The sequence below is a fragment of the Elephas maximus genome, chromosome 6 (genome assembly GCF_024166365.1).
Source record: "Elephas maximus indicus isolate mEleMax1 chromosome 6, mEleMax1 primary haplotype, whole genome shotgun sequence".
NCBI lineage: Eukaryota > Metazoa > Chordata > Mammalia > Proboscidea > Elephantidae > Elephas > Elephas maximus.
The window spans coordinates 137113783-137128406 of record NC_064824.1 but is presented as its reverse complement, the minus strand read 5'-3'; the positions used below and the strand labels follow the sequence as shown (position 1 = coordinate 137128406).

At 51.3% G+C, this 14624-nt stretch overlaps 1 protein-coding gene across 3 annotated transcripts in view; it reads right to left on the bottom strand.

The window, feature by feature from the left end:
- SH3BP4 (SH3 domain binding protein 4) overlaps positions 1-13859 on the bottom strand; it is a 122299-nt gene extending 108440 nt beyond the window's left edge. For 2 of the 3 annotated variants that reach the window (XM_049888506.1, XM_049888505.1), the window contains exon 1: positions 13708-13859. The gene's annotated coding sequence lies outside the window, so the exon portion shown is untranslated. Of the gene's footprint in view, positions 1-2254; positions 4064-13707 lie in introns of those variants that run through there. The other variant, XM_049888509.1, reaches the window with a different exon arrangement.
- Positions 13860-14624: the final 765 nt, after the last annotated feature.

The window sequence follows — 14624 nt, the reverse complement described above, 5'->3', positions numbered from 1 at the left end:
TTGCTGGGGTTCCACAAAGCCCCCAAAGTGCTGCCTCATGCTCCCGACGGGCATGATGACGCACAGATCCTGCAGGTGCCAAGCCCAGAGAAGGCAGCCAGGCCCCTCTGCAAAGCCAAGCTCAGGAGATAGGCCAAAACATATTCAGCCCATAAACTAGTGTCCCTCTCTTGCCAGAAGGGAGAAGTTTTGTGACACCAGACTGCGGTTAGAAATGAAAGTTACAGCCTTCCCATCTAACGACGGTATGAAGACCTTTCCTTCTTAATGAACCCAGAGCTCCCGGGCATTAGGTCTGTGCCATGACTATGTGACAGGCCAAGCTGTAGTCCTCATCTTTTTTATAGGTGATCAAGTGAAACACCACCACAAATCACCCTTGATGCCCCCAATGGCATGATCCTGGGAAAGCCTGCCACGGTTCCTGAAGCTAAACACATAGAAATCATCAACTCTTCCCCTCCTAGGAGGGAGGGGACCCTGAAGAGCGCCCAATAGAAACACCTCCTGGGTTCTAGGACTTACATGCTGTGGTTTCTGAATCTGGCATGAAGGTCGGCACCCTAAAACCGAGGTGCACACTCAATGATTGAACGCTTCCTTTTCACACACCTTCCCTTCCCCCCCCTCCACAAGCACACACATACACTCCCGCAAAAGCTCACAATGCAGAGCTCATCAGGATTGGGACACTCAGGTATCACTTCCCATCAAAAGGGGCACCGGCTGATAAAACCGGTCTTAAAACTCACCAAGTTTTATACAACAGGCTTAGAAACTCTCCCCTAGGTAACTCCATTTTGAGGTCCTTTTCTGAGTAGCGATTATATATCCATCCAAAAATGAATATAATTAGAAGTGGTAGTGCAATGGTTAAGCCCTCAGCTGCTAACCCGAGGGCTGGTGGTTCAAACCCACCCAGCAGCTGTGTGGCAGAAAGGCCTGGCAATCCGCTCCCATAGATCACAGCCAAGAAATAGGGCAGTTCTACTCTGTCACCTGGGGCCGCTATGAGTCAGAATGGACTCAACATAGATTTTAAATATACAGAAACAATATATACCTGCCAAGAAGAAACCAACATGTACTGAAAGATACACGTATCAAGATGTTCACTCAAGTGTTGTTTTTAATTTCAAAGTAACTGGAAACTGCCTGTTAATAAGGACTTGTTACATAAATGGGGCACCTACCCACAGAAGTTTGACATTAAGAGCGAGGGCACTTATCTGTATTTATTGACCTACAAAGATGTCAACAAAACTTTAGGTAAGAAGCTGTTTTAAAGAGCACAGTATGCATTTGACAAATATGCACTGAAGAGTTACTATAGGCCAGGTACACACACAGTGACCAAAACAAGGCCCCCATTCAATCATCCTGTTTTTGTTTGGATAAGGGTTTACATTTGCATAAGGTAAAATCAGACCCAAGCTATGATACTTTTAGTCGCCTCATCGGCATGCAGAAGTTGAACGATGAATAAGAAAGACCAAGGAAGAATCGATGCCTTTGAATTATGGTGTTGGCAAAGAATATTGAATACACCGTGAACCGCCAGAAGAACGAACAAATCTGTCTTGGATGAAGTACGGCAAGAGTGCTCCCCTGGAAGAGAGGATGGCGACACTTCGTCTCATTTGGACATGTTATCAGGAGGTCCTGGAGAAGGACATCATGCTTGGTAAAGTAGAGGGTCAGCGAAAAAGAAGAAGACCCTCAATGAGATGGATTGACATGGTGGCTGCAACAATGGGCTCAAGCATAACAACCACTGTGAGGATAGCACAGTACCCAGCAGTGTTTCGTTCTGTCGTACACAGTGTTGCTACAAGTTGGAACTGACTCGACAGAACTTAACAACAACATCTGAAAGACTTAGACTAAAGTATACACAGTGTGGTTATCACGGAGGGTAGACTTTTCACTCACATGAATTTTTTTCTCCTTCTGTACTTTCTTTTGTTTCTAAAATGAATGTGTAGTACCTCGAACAAAAATTTTTTTTAATTATTTGCATTTTCTAAGGTTTATCAAGTGTTTGGCTGCTAATCAAAAGTTCAAATCCACCAGCCACTCCTTGGAAACCCTATGGGGCAGTTCTACTCTGTCCTATAGGGTCACTATGAGTCGGAGTCGGCTTGATGGCAGTGGGTTTGGTTTTTAACGGGTTAAGTAGAAACAGTTTTGTTTTTTTTAAAAAGAACAAAGAAAAATTAAGAGAAAGAATTTTCAAAACAATTCATATACTTACCATATGGAACACAAGACGCAACCCTGTTTACAGGTAGTCAGGCCGGTTAAGTTTTTCTTACAGTCTAAGGCCCAGAGATCTCCAGCAACTTGCTGCTGGTCCCCTAGGCTACCGGCCAGAGCCACAACCAGATCCCAGGTCTGGGGACAGAGCACAACCCTTGTCTTTACTGTACACATCTCCCTCCCCCTCCCAGGAACCTGCAGGGCTGGGGAACCTGGCACCCTGGAACTTGGGGAATGAGGCAAAGTCACGCACGAATGGGTCCCAATCCCATTCAGACCTGGATGCATCAGACCACTTACAGCACACCTGCTCGCTCCTTAAAGGTCAGGCTGAATACCTAGACAACCAGACAGGCCTGCTCAAGTCAGAGGGTGGGCCGTCAGGAAAATCTCCATTCACTCAGTGTGTAAGCATAAACCACAGTGCTCGAAGGCTGCCACACAGGTGAGCTCAAACGCCAACTCAGGGGGAAAGCGACGCAGTGAACGGTCAGAGCTAACAACATGCTCAACATTTTATGTGCACTTTCTTACTTAAATCTGCCGACCGCAGGTGGTAAGTACTACTATCACCATTTTACAGACAAGAAAGCTGAGCCACACAGAAGTCCAACAATTTGCTCAAGGTCAAAACAGGAAGTAAAACAGAAGCCAACAATTTCCGGTGTTGGATTCTGGGGCTCCCCTGCTCCTAACCACTGGGCTGTCACCCGGAATGAGACTGGTCCCAACAAAGGGTTACGGAGATGCCACTGAAAAAAGGGACTTCTCATATTCCAGGCTGTGAAAACACTTTCTGCCTCCTCCCTCTATTTTCCAGCAAGGGCTGGGGTACAAACAGCAACAGGTTAAAAGAACGTGATAGATGGTCAGTCACGTAGTTCTTGGTGAGGATTTTCCTGGAATCACACAGGATGACTTCCAGTTGTGCAAATCTGGCTGTCTCCTTTGATCAACTCAAAGAGAGGAAACTGAGACATTGACAGGAAACTCCAGCAGTGCCCGGGGATGCCTGACACAGAGGGGAGCCCGGTAAACACTGGTAGAGCCTGACCCACAGAAATACCCCTGTGTTAAAAAGCGCAACGGAATATTTCAGTGTCTGTATGTCCCCAAATAGTAACACAGCTCTGAGGTAAATTGTTGTTAGCTGCTGTGAGTCATCCCCTACCCATCCCCTGACTCCCCGTAGACCATGCGAAACAGAATGAAAAGCTGCCTAGTCCTGGGCCATCCCCAGGACCAGCTGCAGATTGGAATGTTGTGATCCATAGGGTTTTCACCGGCTGATTTCTGGACGGAGATCCCTGGCCTTTCTTCCTAGCTTTAGTCTGGAAGCTCCACTGAAACCTGTTTGACATCATCCCTTGCCATCAAGTCGATTCTAACTCACAGTAACCCTCTAGGACAGAGCAGAGCTGCCCCATGGGGTTTCCAAGGCCGAAATCTTTACTGAAGCAGATTGCCACATCTTTCTCCCATGGAGCAGCTGGTGGGTTTGAACCACCGACCTTTTAGTTGGCAGCTGAGTGCTTAACCACTGCACCATCAGAGCTCCTTGTTCAGCATCGTAGCAACACGCATGCCTCCACGGACAAAGAGGCAGCTGCACATGAGATGCACTGACTGGGAATCGAACCAGGGCCTCTGGCCTGGAAGGCAGGAATTCTATCACTGAACCACCACTGTCCCCCCAACTAATAACACATGAACGAATATCCAATTATCTGAAACCTGAATTTCTCAAAGACTCTTAAAATATTTTAAGATGACATATAAGTGAGGAACCTGACAAATCCCATGCACCCCCCCCACATATAAGTGAGGAACCTGACAAATCCCATGCCCCCCCACACCCTGGAGAAAATGAGCTCCTGGCGGCAGTTTTCTCCCTTCCCCGAGGACTGACAGCCCCCTGCCCGTTTTTCAGCTTAATTAAGCCGCACGTCCCAATTACAGAGCTGGGATGGCTCCTTCACCAACAGCGGCCCTGGATTCTGTCCTGGTGAACACATACTGCCCCCTAATTGACCAGTTCTGAAAATCAGAGGTGGCTGCAATAAAACACAGGCAAAAAGATGTGCACTAAGTAAACGCCTAGGAATCTGTTTTTGATGACCGATCTGTTCTGTGTTAAGGAGGTGACATCACCCAGAGGCAGGACACTCCGATATGAAACCCCTCCCAACCAAGAACCATGGAGATGCTGCTGAAAAAAGAAACTGAAATGTGACCAAAACTTGAAATGTTTGACTTCCTTGTCCAACACTATAAAAGTAAGATATTCAATGGCTGCTGATCAATACAATTAACAGGAATAGGGCTTTCCTCTTGAGAATATCGTAAATGCTGATTTCTGAAGCCACAAGGGGAAAAAAAATCACAACATCTGAATGGTTCACCTTATTCCAGTCAGGGATATTGTTAGCTGACTTCAAGTCAGCTGACTCTGTGCACAACGGGTTGGAACCATTATGATCCACAGGGTTTTCACTGGCTGATTTTCAGAAAGAGATTGCCAGGCCTTTCTTCCTAGTCTAGCTTAGTCAAGCTCTTACTGAAACCTGCTAAGCATCACGGCAACATGCAAGCCTCTGCTGACGGACAGGTGATGGCTAGGCATGAGGCGCATTAGCCGGGAATTGAACCCAGGTCTCTCGCATGGAAGGTGAGAAGTCTACCACTGAACCACACTGCCCCCCACTCCCCAGGACAGAGAAAGCAGTGAAATCAGACAGCAGCAGTAAACAACTACTATATTTTCACTACTACCACTACCCTTCACACCATTTACTGAGTTCATGCTAGGTGCCAGGCCCTGGATCCAGCCCTTCACATCAGTTGTTCATATGTATCAGATCAGTTCCAATTGCTATTCTCACGTCTGAACACAGTGCCTTTATTTTCCATTTATGCATGGGACGCACACAAATGTTTGATACCAATTTCAATCAAAACTATGATTCTTGGGCAAATTTTTACACTTTAAAATGTACATGCATTTGCAAGGAGCTCTGGTGGTGTAGTGGTTAAGTGCTTGGCTGCTAACTGAAAGGTCAGCGGTTCGAACCTATCAGCCGTCCTGAGGCAGAAAGATGTGGCATTCAGCTTCTGTAAAGGTTACAGCCTTGGAAGCCCTACGAGGCAGTTCTCTGTCCTACAGAGTCGCTATGAGTCAGAACTGACTGGACTCCACGGCAGTGGGTGACATGCATCCGTAATAAGTTCCATGTAGCTTTCTGTATCCTAAAGCTATTAAAAATTCATATCCTTTTTAAAAATGGCCACAGGTGTAAAACAGATAAATAAAGGTGAGGTAAGCCTAGCGGAATTAAAAATTAAATTGCATAGAACTACTGGGATCGTCTCGTCAGCCTTCAGAGTAAGCTCATTACTATTCATCGGCCAGAATTCTTAAAATGACTGCAGTCCTGTGTGGTAAGTTTTAAACCGTTCAGTGGTCTAAAGAAGAGAATCTCAGAGCTGCAGCTCTATGGTTTTATGGCCAAGTCAGCACCCTTGCCGTTGTACCGTGGCCAGCCCTTCTCCTCTGCCAGTTCTCTCATTCCTGGGGCCTGATGTCCACTGAGGAGCCCCTGGGCATCAAGCGCCCAGAGACGGACAGGGCGCTGCCCTGCCCCCAGCAGCGCCCTGCTTAGCAGGGCCACAGACAGGGAAGGAAGTGGGAATCTCTATGCCTGAGGAGGACTCTTGGTGCAGCAGGCAGGCAGGGGGCAGCTCCCGCCCTCGGGAGTCAGGTAAACGTTCCCCAAAGGACGGAGCCTCAACTGGGTCTTACGGACAAACGAGTCCCCAGCCAGCCCTCCACAAAAGCTAGTGAAAAAATGGCTGATGTGCACCCAAAGAGGTATTTGGGGAAGTTCTTTTAACCAGTTTTGGCGTTCCTGGTGGCACAGTGGTTAAGCCCTTAGCTGTTAACCTAAAGGTGGGTGGTTCAAAACCACCAACCACTCTGTGGGAGAAAGATGTGGCCGTCTGCTTACATAAAGATTGCAGCTTAGGAAATTCTAGGGGACAGTTCTACTCTGTCCTAGAGGATTGCTATGAGTTGGAATTGACTCAACTGCAACGGATTTGGTTCGGGTGGTACAAACGGTTAACGTGCTCAGATACCAATTGAAAGGTTGGTGGTTGGAGTCCACCCAGAGGCTCCTCGGACAAAAGGCCTGGTGATCTACTTCCAAAAAGTCAGCTAACGAAAACCCTATAAAGAACAGCTCTAGTCTGGCACACATGGGGTTGCCAATATCGAATCAACACAACAGCAAAGGAGTTTTTTTTTTTTTTTTTTTCCCCAACTGGTTAAAATGTACCCTTTTCCCTCATAACACCCATGTCTACTCGCCAACTCACGGGACCAACATCAATCCCTGCTGCTCCCGTCCTGTCTGCTGCCCAGCAGGTCCCTGGGCCCCCAGAATCCCAACCTCAGGTCACTCTTACTGGGATATCCTCAAACGACAGTCCCACTTTTGCATCACTTGTATTCTGCTGGTTGGCTTACACTCCACGCTGTCTATGTCTTCTGGAAGTTTCCCACTACAGCAATCACACAGCTCATACAAGGCCAAGTCCAGTTGTCTCCCTCCTCCAGTTCTATCGCTCTGGTGGTACCCAGAGTCATCCTGTTGCCAGCAGACTCTCCGACCCCTTCCTCCACACCCCCAGCTCTCTCCTCCCCAGCTTCCGGGACACACACAGTGCATGGGCTCCCACCTCCGGTCCCCTCTTCACTGGTTCCCCCTCAGGCCTCCTCCCCATCTTCATGGGGTAACCCAGAAGCATGGTCTGGGGCCCCTGCTTTTTGTGCTCGAGTCTCCACTGACCTCCTCCACGCTCCCGGCTAAGTCTAGGGAAATGGACCTCGAGTCTGCCCTTTTCTCGGGCCGGCAGGGCCGAACTGCACTTTCGTGACCCTGAGAGAGGGCACTTCCTTAAATTGCGCACCCCAGGGCCTCCTCTGCCTCTCCTGGTCCCCACACTGCTGACCGGGCTGGCTCTAAAGTAAAACGAGACTTCCTTCCCACTTCCTAATTGCCTCCAAAGAAAGAGCTCATGTTTTCAAATAATTTTATTGCTAATTATGATGGAGAAAAACAACCAGCTTATGCGTGCAACCAAGGTCAAGGACTCTCAGGAAGTCCTCACCCCTGGTCCTTGAGCCATTGAGTCTGACTCCTTCACCGACTCCCTGGCCGCTCCTCCAGGTGCCCGTTCTCTGCTTAACACCGGCTTATCAAACCCGAAGAGCAAGCGTTCTTTCTTCATCCGGACCCCTTCTGCCATGAAGACGCTTCTCCTTACTGGGCCAGCAGAAGCAACCGAGGCAAAACAAGATATATTGGCCATCATCCCAGGAGACCTGGGTGTCCCTGCCTCCCCCAGGAACCCAGCACTTCCTCACGTACTCAGAACCTTCTACCCCACATGGGAAAGTTCCAGCTCCTCAAGCGTAAATACAGGGTCTGCCATGCTCGGCCATAAACTACCTCTCCAACTGTCTTCTCACACGGATGCCCTGCGTCAGCAGCGGTCAAATCTCGACAACACACGAGAATCACCTAGAGAGTGGTTAATGCATGCTTGACTGCTAAGGAAAAGTTGGAGGTTTGAGTCCACCCAGAGGTGCCTCGGAAGAAGGGCCTGGAGACCTACTTCCAAAAAATCAGCCCTATGGAGTCCAGTTCTACTTTGACACACATGGGGTCTCCATGAGTAAGAGTTGACTGGTTGGCAATGAGTTGGTTGGTTTAAAAAAAAAAAAAAAAAAGTTGCCACCTAGTGGAATAGAATTGCTCCATAGGGTTTTCTTAGGTGTAATCTTTATTGGAGCAGTTCACCAGGCCTTTTTTCTTCAGACCTGTTGGGTAGATTGGAACTGTCAGTCTTTATATTAGCAGTCAATCAGAACATGAATATGCCACCCAGGGACACCGGTTGGTTAGTAAGGGGCTTTTAAAACCTGCAGCTGTCTGGTCCCACCCCCACAGCTTCGGATTCCACAGAGAGGAGGGTCTGGGAAGATTCCCTTGCCAACAGAGCCTGAGCAGAAGCTGGGTATCTATCTCACACAGTAGGTAAGGGGGTGGGGTATGTGGACTCAGGGCAAGAAAAGGTGTGCAGGAGGCAGCTATGACTGGCTCCTGCTGGTTGTTAAATATTTAGGAATACGGCCAGCTTGAAATCAGCCATGGTGGGAGCTTTTACACCATGGCCACTGGCAAATGCTACAACCAAAACCAAAAAGAAACCAAACCAGTTGCTGGTGAGCCAGTTTCGACTCATGGCGACCTCATGTGTATCAGAGTAGAACTGCTCCATAGGGTTTTCAATGGCTGTGACCGTTTAGAAGTTGATTGCCAGGCCTTTCTTCTGGGGTGCCTCTGGGTAGACACAACCTACCAACTTTTCACACTCAGGCAAGGCTCTTTGTTTTTTTCTCCCTCAGAGAGCCTGCTTATTACACCACTGGCTTGGGGACCCCCTATCTCTCTGGCTGGCTGCAACAGGGTTTTTTTTTTTATCTCTGGGAAACTAGAAAAGGACCCATTTGTATTCCTTTAGGCCTGCAGACTTTAACCAGCTTCCATGTTCTTAGGAACCAGCTGGGTTTCCCCTCTAGTAAAGACTGGGGAGGAAAGGGGAAGGGGAAAGGATAATAAGAATTCACAGCCATGAAGTCCTCTCAAAGAAAGTATTCTTTTCAATCTGTTCAGAAGGGTTGGGCTAACACGCATCAGCAAGGAGGTTCCCCTGAGATAAGCTTTTACTGAGCAGATAAGAATAATCTCATTAGTATGTCATTTATTTGATTGTAAAGAGAAAGACGGTATCCTTATTTTACATTTACTTAACAGCCTTCCTATAATCTTAATCTTCATTTAGCAATCTCGTCTGCCCAGAATACCCTCTTTTCATGGTACAAGGGCAAACGTGATACTGGATCCTGTAGGAGTTATTCCAACTTCAATTCACTAGTCTCCAAAGAATGAAGCTTTCCCTGCAGATGAGACCAGCACATTGCTTCAGGAACAAAGGTGCAAATCGGCTGCCTTTCATTTAAGCTAAGAAGGCTTCACCGGTTTTGAAGATTTCATCACCCCCAGAGTACAAGCTATTTTCTAATTGTGTAAGGGAGGCAGGCACTCTGCTATTTTCATGCCTGTTACCAAAATGTGTGACCCAGAGCCCCTGGTGTCTTTATCTTCAGTACACTGGGAGGTCTGATGAAGAACTCGGGTTCAAATCCCAGTCCAAGCACTTGAATCATTGGGCAGAAGAATTACATTCTTGTTGCTTCCCTGCAAAATGGAATCCTAGTTTTTGTGAAGATTCTATGAGGTGTGCACACAGGACCTGGATTACAGTAAGCCCTCAAGCGATACCAATTTCCACCCTTTAAAATACCCCAATTTTCTATTTAAATGTGAGTGAACTCGGTGAAACATTCTACACCCTCGAATCATCCATGTGGGTTAAGAAGGCATCAATTACCCTGGTCGGTAGAGGCTGTGATGTACTTACTATGTGGGATATCACCCTTCCCCCTTAAAGCACACCGTATTGTCGTCGTCAGCTGCTGTCAAATCAGCCCCCCACCCAGGTGACCCCATGCACAGAGGAACGAAACACTGCCCGGTCCTGAGCCATCCCCACGATCGGTTTCGGATCAGATCATTGTGATCCACAGGATTTTCACTGGCTGATTTTCAGAACTAGGTCGCCAGGCCTTTCTTCCTAGTCTTAGCCTGCAGCTCCGCTGAAACCTGTTCAGCATCCTAGCAACACACAAGCCTCCACTGACAGACAGGTGGTGACTGCGCGTGAAGTGCACTGGGTGGGAATCAAACCCAAGTTTCCTGTATGGGAGGCGAGAATTCTACCACTGACAACCACTGCCCCCTTAAAACACTTTACACACCTTCTATTTCTAAAACACACCCTGCGTGCCCTTGCCTTCTAAAGACCAAATATTGAAGATGACACCTTTTCCTCTAAGACAGCTGGACAGCTGACATCAGGTGCCATATTATGTAACACACGGATGCCCTCGGGCCACCCAGGAGCTGGCAAAGGCACTCTGGGAGATGCTGAATAAGTAGCTGGATTGTTCACTGGAAGTCTAGGGCTTGATGAATGTTTTTTCTGTCACTGACCCATAAGGGATGGTCTATGGGGTGAATAGCTGGGGGACAGGGTGACCCAGCTCGCTGGGAACTAAGCACAAACCCCCGAGGGCCTGGTCTCCTCTCCCTGGGAAAGGCCTTCCCGTGGCTGTGAGGTCCACTCAGCCACTGGGGACCTTCTCCCAACTCCTGGTTGTCAGACAGTGACCTCGGGACGAAGGGGTCCCGGTACCCATCTCCAGGGATGTGGAAAGGTTCCAGGGGTCTCTGTGGAACGTGAAAAAAACAAAACTCACCTGGCCGGCCCCAGGCCCACTCACTAAACAGCAGCTATTTGATGTAAGCACAGCTGGAACCTAAACAGAGAGGTGGGGAAATCTGTCTAGGGCCAGGATGGAAGTAGTCAAGGGCCGAGCTCAGCACCCCTGAACCTTGCTTGGGTCAAGGGTTCCTCTAAGAAGCTGCTGGAAGCTGCCCACCTTCTGCCCGGGAGGAGCCAGCACTTCCCGCTGGACTTCAGGGGAGCCTAGGGTTTTAACGTCTCAAATCCCAGGACTTATACCTGGGAGCGGCCTCCTAGGACAGAAGCCCACTTGTCATTAGCAAATCTTAGTTTCAGACTAGAAATCAACATTAGAATAAAACACTAAATCTCTCCAACAGCTCAGAGGGAAACAACGTGGGTAACCAGAAATCAATTCAGCAAACAGTCAAAGAGAAAATCCAGGAAGGCGCCCCTTCCTCCCCTCTTGCAGAAAACTTAAAAGCATATTAACAGATAACACAGAGGGTTAAGGACACTCTGTAGGCAACTTATCCAGCCCACCTTCCAGGTCTTTCTCTCCAGAGCAGAAGTGGAAACAAATGCCCCTCCCTGAGCTGTGATCAGCTACTAGACTTTGATCGGATCGATGTATTGGCGGGAGCAACAATTAAACAATGAAAGCATCAAGTGAGGAACTGGAGCCCAGGAGACCTGTTACAGAAAGCTGATCTTCCAGCCTGGTTTCTCTGCAGGAGACACAAAAGGCAGGCTGGGAGGCAGCTCTTCTTACTTGGGCTTTCAGTAGCTAAAATTAACTGGGGCTTTTGGTTGCTATTACTGGTTTTGAAAGGACACCAGCGGGTGGTACAGGAGTCTTGGGAAAACAGGAAATACAAAAATTAAAGCTTGCAGAAGCTTCTCAGGACACCGTCCCCAGGCCTCCACGCTGGTCATTGTTCATCTGGTAAACAAGCCAGCCATAAAACAAATCCCTTGGAAGCCAGGTCTGTCCACTTCCCGAGCCTCTCTCCCAGAACTAACTGTTCCCTCTGATAAGCACAGCCTCAGCATTCCACTAACTTCAGGCAGTGTGCCACTGGGGGCCTGCCTGAGTATCACACCAATACCCCTTTACTGTTAGAAAACCCTGTTCTACACCACCCCACGCACAAGCCGTTCGAGGTTGCTGGGTCTCCTCCAGGCTCTGCCACTTTCTGAGTGATGTACCCTTGGCCAGACTACACTGACCAAGGACCCAGGAATGTTCTGGTCCAGGCGCCATCAGCCATTCCTGGAGTCTTGTTCTTGGTCAGGATGGCCAGGTAGGAGAGAGGCTCTTTTATGGGATGATGACAGCAATGTGGACCAGCAAAATGGTCCCTGGCACGTAAAGTACAGCCGCTGGCCCATCCAAAGACGTCAGATGCTTTACAAACCACTCATTAATTTTTGTGGTGGCCTGAGGAACAGAGTCAGAACCACTGCCTTCATTTTTATAAGGCAAGGAATCAAAACCACAGGGCAGGTTCAGAGGCACCGGGCCTGGGCCAAAGTTCTCGGGCCCAGAGGTGGGATGGAGACTCTACGTGGGGAGGTAGCCAGGCCCATCAACCCAAACTTTGGTCCTTAGGGTCCATCATGTTTAGAAGGTGGGGAACGCTGCATAGTGGGGTTACTCTGGTTTAAGGATCAACGGCTGGCTGCCTGACAAGGCTGCGCTGTAGTTTTAATGATTAAACTTGCAAGACTGTGGTCCTGATTTTGTAAAAATGTTAAGGGCTACTAGGAATGTGGGCTCAGGGATGGTTTCAGCTTTGCTGTGTACATTTCTCTTTATGTCCACGTTTGCTTCCATGAGTATATTGCATTTGTAATCAGAACTAAAGTTAAGCAAACTTTCTCACTGATAAAGTACACAGTAGCAGTTCGCTGCACTAACTTACAAAAAATAAAACCAAAACAAAACCCTTTGCCTCGAGTTGATTCCGACCCATAGTGACCCTATAGGCCATAGTAGAAATGCCCCACACGGTTTCCAATGAGCGCCTGGTGGATCTGAACTGTGACCTTCTGGTTAGCACCCATAGCTCTTAACCACTACACCACCAATCTAAACTTGAGTTTCCTTTATAAATCTCTTTTCCCTCTTGGGCTCCACAACTCTTGCCGGCGCTCAAAGAGCCCGGCCCAGCCTGCAACCGCGGCATCTCGGGGCGCCCATCACCAGGGGCAAGGGCATGCGCGGGCCTGTCCCCCCGGCTGCAGAGCCAGCCCCGGGCCAAGAGCCGCGAGGACTCCAAGGCTGGTATCCTAACAGACCACTAGACCGCACTGAGGCGCGGGTTTACCCGTCAACATCACCTACGGAACAACCTGCCTCTATCCCAGCCCTTCCCCACCCGAGGCCGCCGCGCTCTCCCCTCGCGGCTGCTTGGTCACTGGACGGCCAAGCCAGAAACCAGAGTTTTGATTTTCATCCTAAAACAAAGGTTCTCCGAAGAACTTGAAATGTGCATTGTCACCAACAAGTTTAATCCAGGACCGCGTGTCCTTCCCTCCTTCCCAAGCTGCGCTAGGAGGGCGCCCCAGCTCCTCCAAGCGCCCCAGCCGCCCCCATGACCCCGTGAGCCGAACGCGCGCCCCGATTCGCTCCCCGAGGCCCGCCCGGCCGGCTAGGGGGCCGTCCCCGCAGGGCTACGAGCCCGGGAGAAGAAACGCGGCGATGGGGCGGGGACCGGCCGGGCGCACGCGGGAGCTCCGAGCGCGGCTCAGCGCCGGGGACCCCCGCCTGCCCGCCACTCGGGGAGACCCGCGCAAGGCGGGGCGGCGAGGGGAGCGCGGGGCTGCCCCGGGGCCCCGAACTCAGGCAGCGGGGAAATGGGCGCCCCCAGGGTGTGCAAGCCCCAAGCCCGAGCGAGGCCAGGCGAGGCCAGGCGCGGCTGGAGGGTCCGCAGGGATCGCCCGCGCCCGGCCGAGGGCCCGCGGAGCGCGCGGGGCGCCCGAGTCCGCCCCGACCGCCGGCTCCGGGTCGCCTACCTGGCTGCATGGCTCCCCGCGGCTCCGGCTGTGCTCGCTGCCCGGCGCTCGGCCCGGTGGGGGCGCGCGGCTCCGCGGGAAGCACGGCGGCCGCGGCGAGGGGCCGAGACCGCCCAGATGCCCGGAGCGCTCGGCCCCCGCCTCCGCGGCAGAGTGTGGTCCCCGGGGCGGGGCGGGGCCGGGGCGGGGCCGGGGGCGGTCCCCGGGAAGGGGCGGGCCAATGAAGGGGTGGTCCCCCGCGCCGGGCGGAGCCGAGAGCGGGGGTGGGGCCGGGGTGGTCCCCAGGGCGGGGTGGTCCCCGGGGCGGGGCGGAGGGCGGGCTTTCTGGGGGCACGGCCCCTGGGGAGGAGAGGTCTTAGCTCCGGGGCGGGGTGGGAGGTGGTCCCCGGAGCAGGGCGGAGGGTGGGGCCGATGTGGGGGGACGGTCCCCATGCCGGGCGGGGCCGAGGGCCTGGGAGCGAGGTGGTGGCGGCCGGGACCGGGGCGCGGGGGGCGGGGGGGCAGGGCGCCGCGAGTCTCGGAACCCCGCGACGCTCCCGCCTCCTTGTCTCCCCCTGTCCCGGTCTGCATTCTCTTCCTCCTCCTCCTTCTCCCGACGCCAGCCAGGGACTCGGGGTCCGAGCAGCCGGACGGCCCCCGAATCGTGCTCCCCGGTTACCAAGCGGTTCTGGCCGCGCTCCTTGCTCCTCGCGCCCTATCCTGCCCGCGCCGTCTCGGGGAGCCCCTGGGAGGAACAGCAAGAGCGCAGGGCGAGGGCGCGGCGGGTAGCGCGCAGTGCTGGGACTCCTGCCTACAACCCCTTCATCCAGGACCTACTGTAGGGAAGGCAGCGTTGAGGGGCTGTGGGGCAAATGCAGAAAAAGGCATTCTCATTATTAATTACAAAGGAAGGCGAGCTTCCTGTAAGCCGACGACGA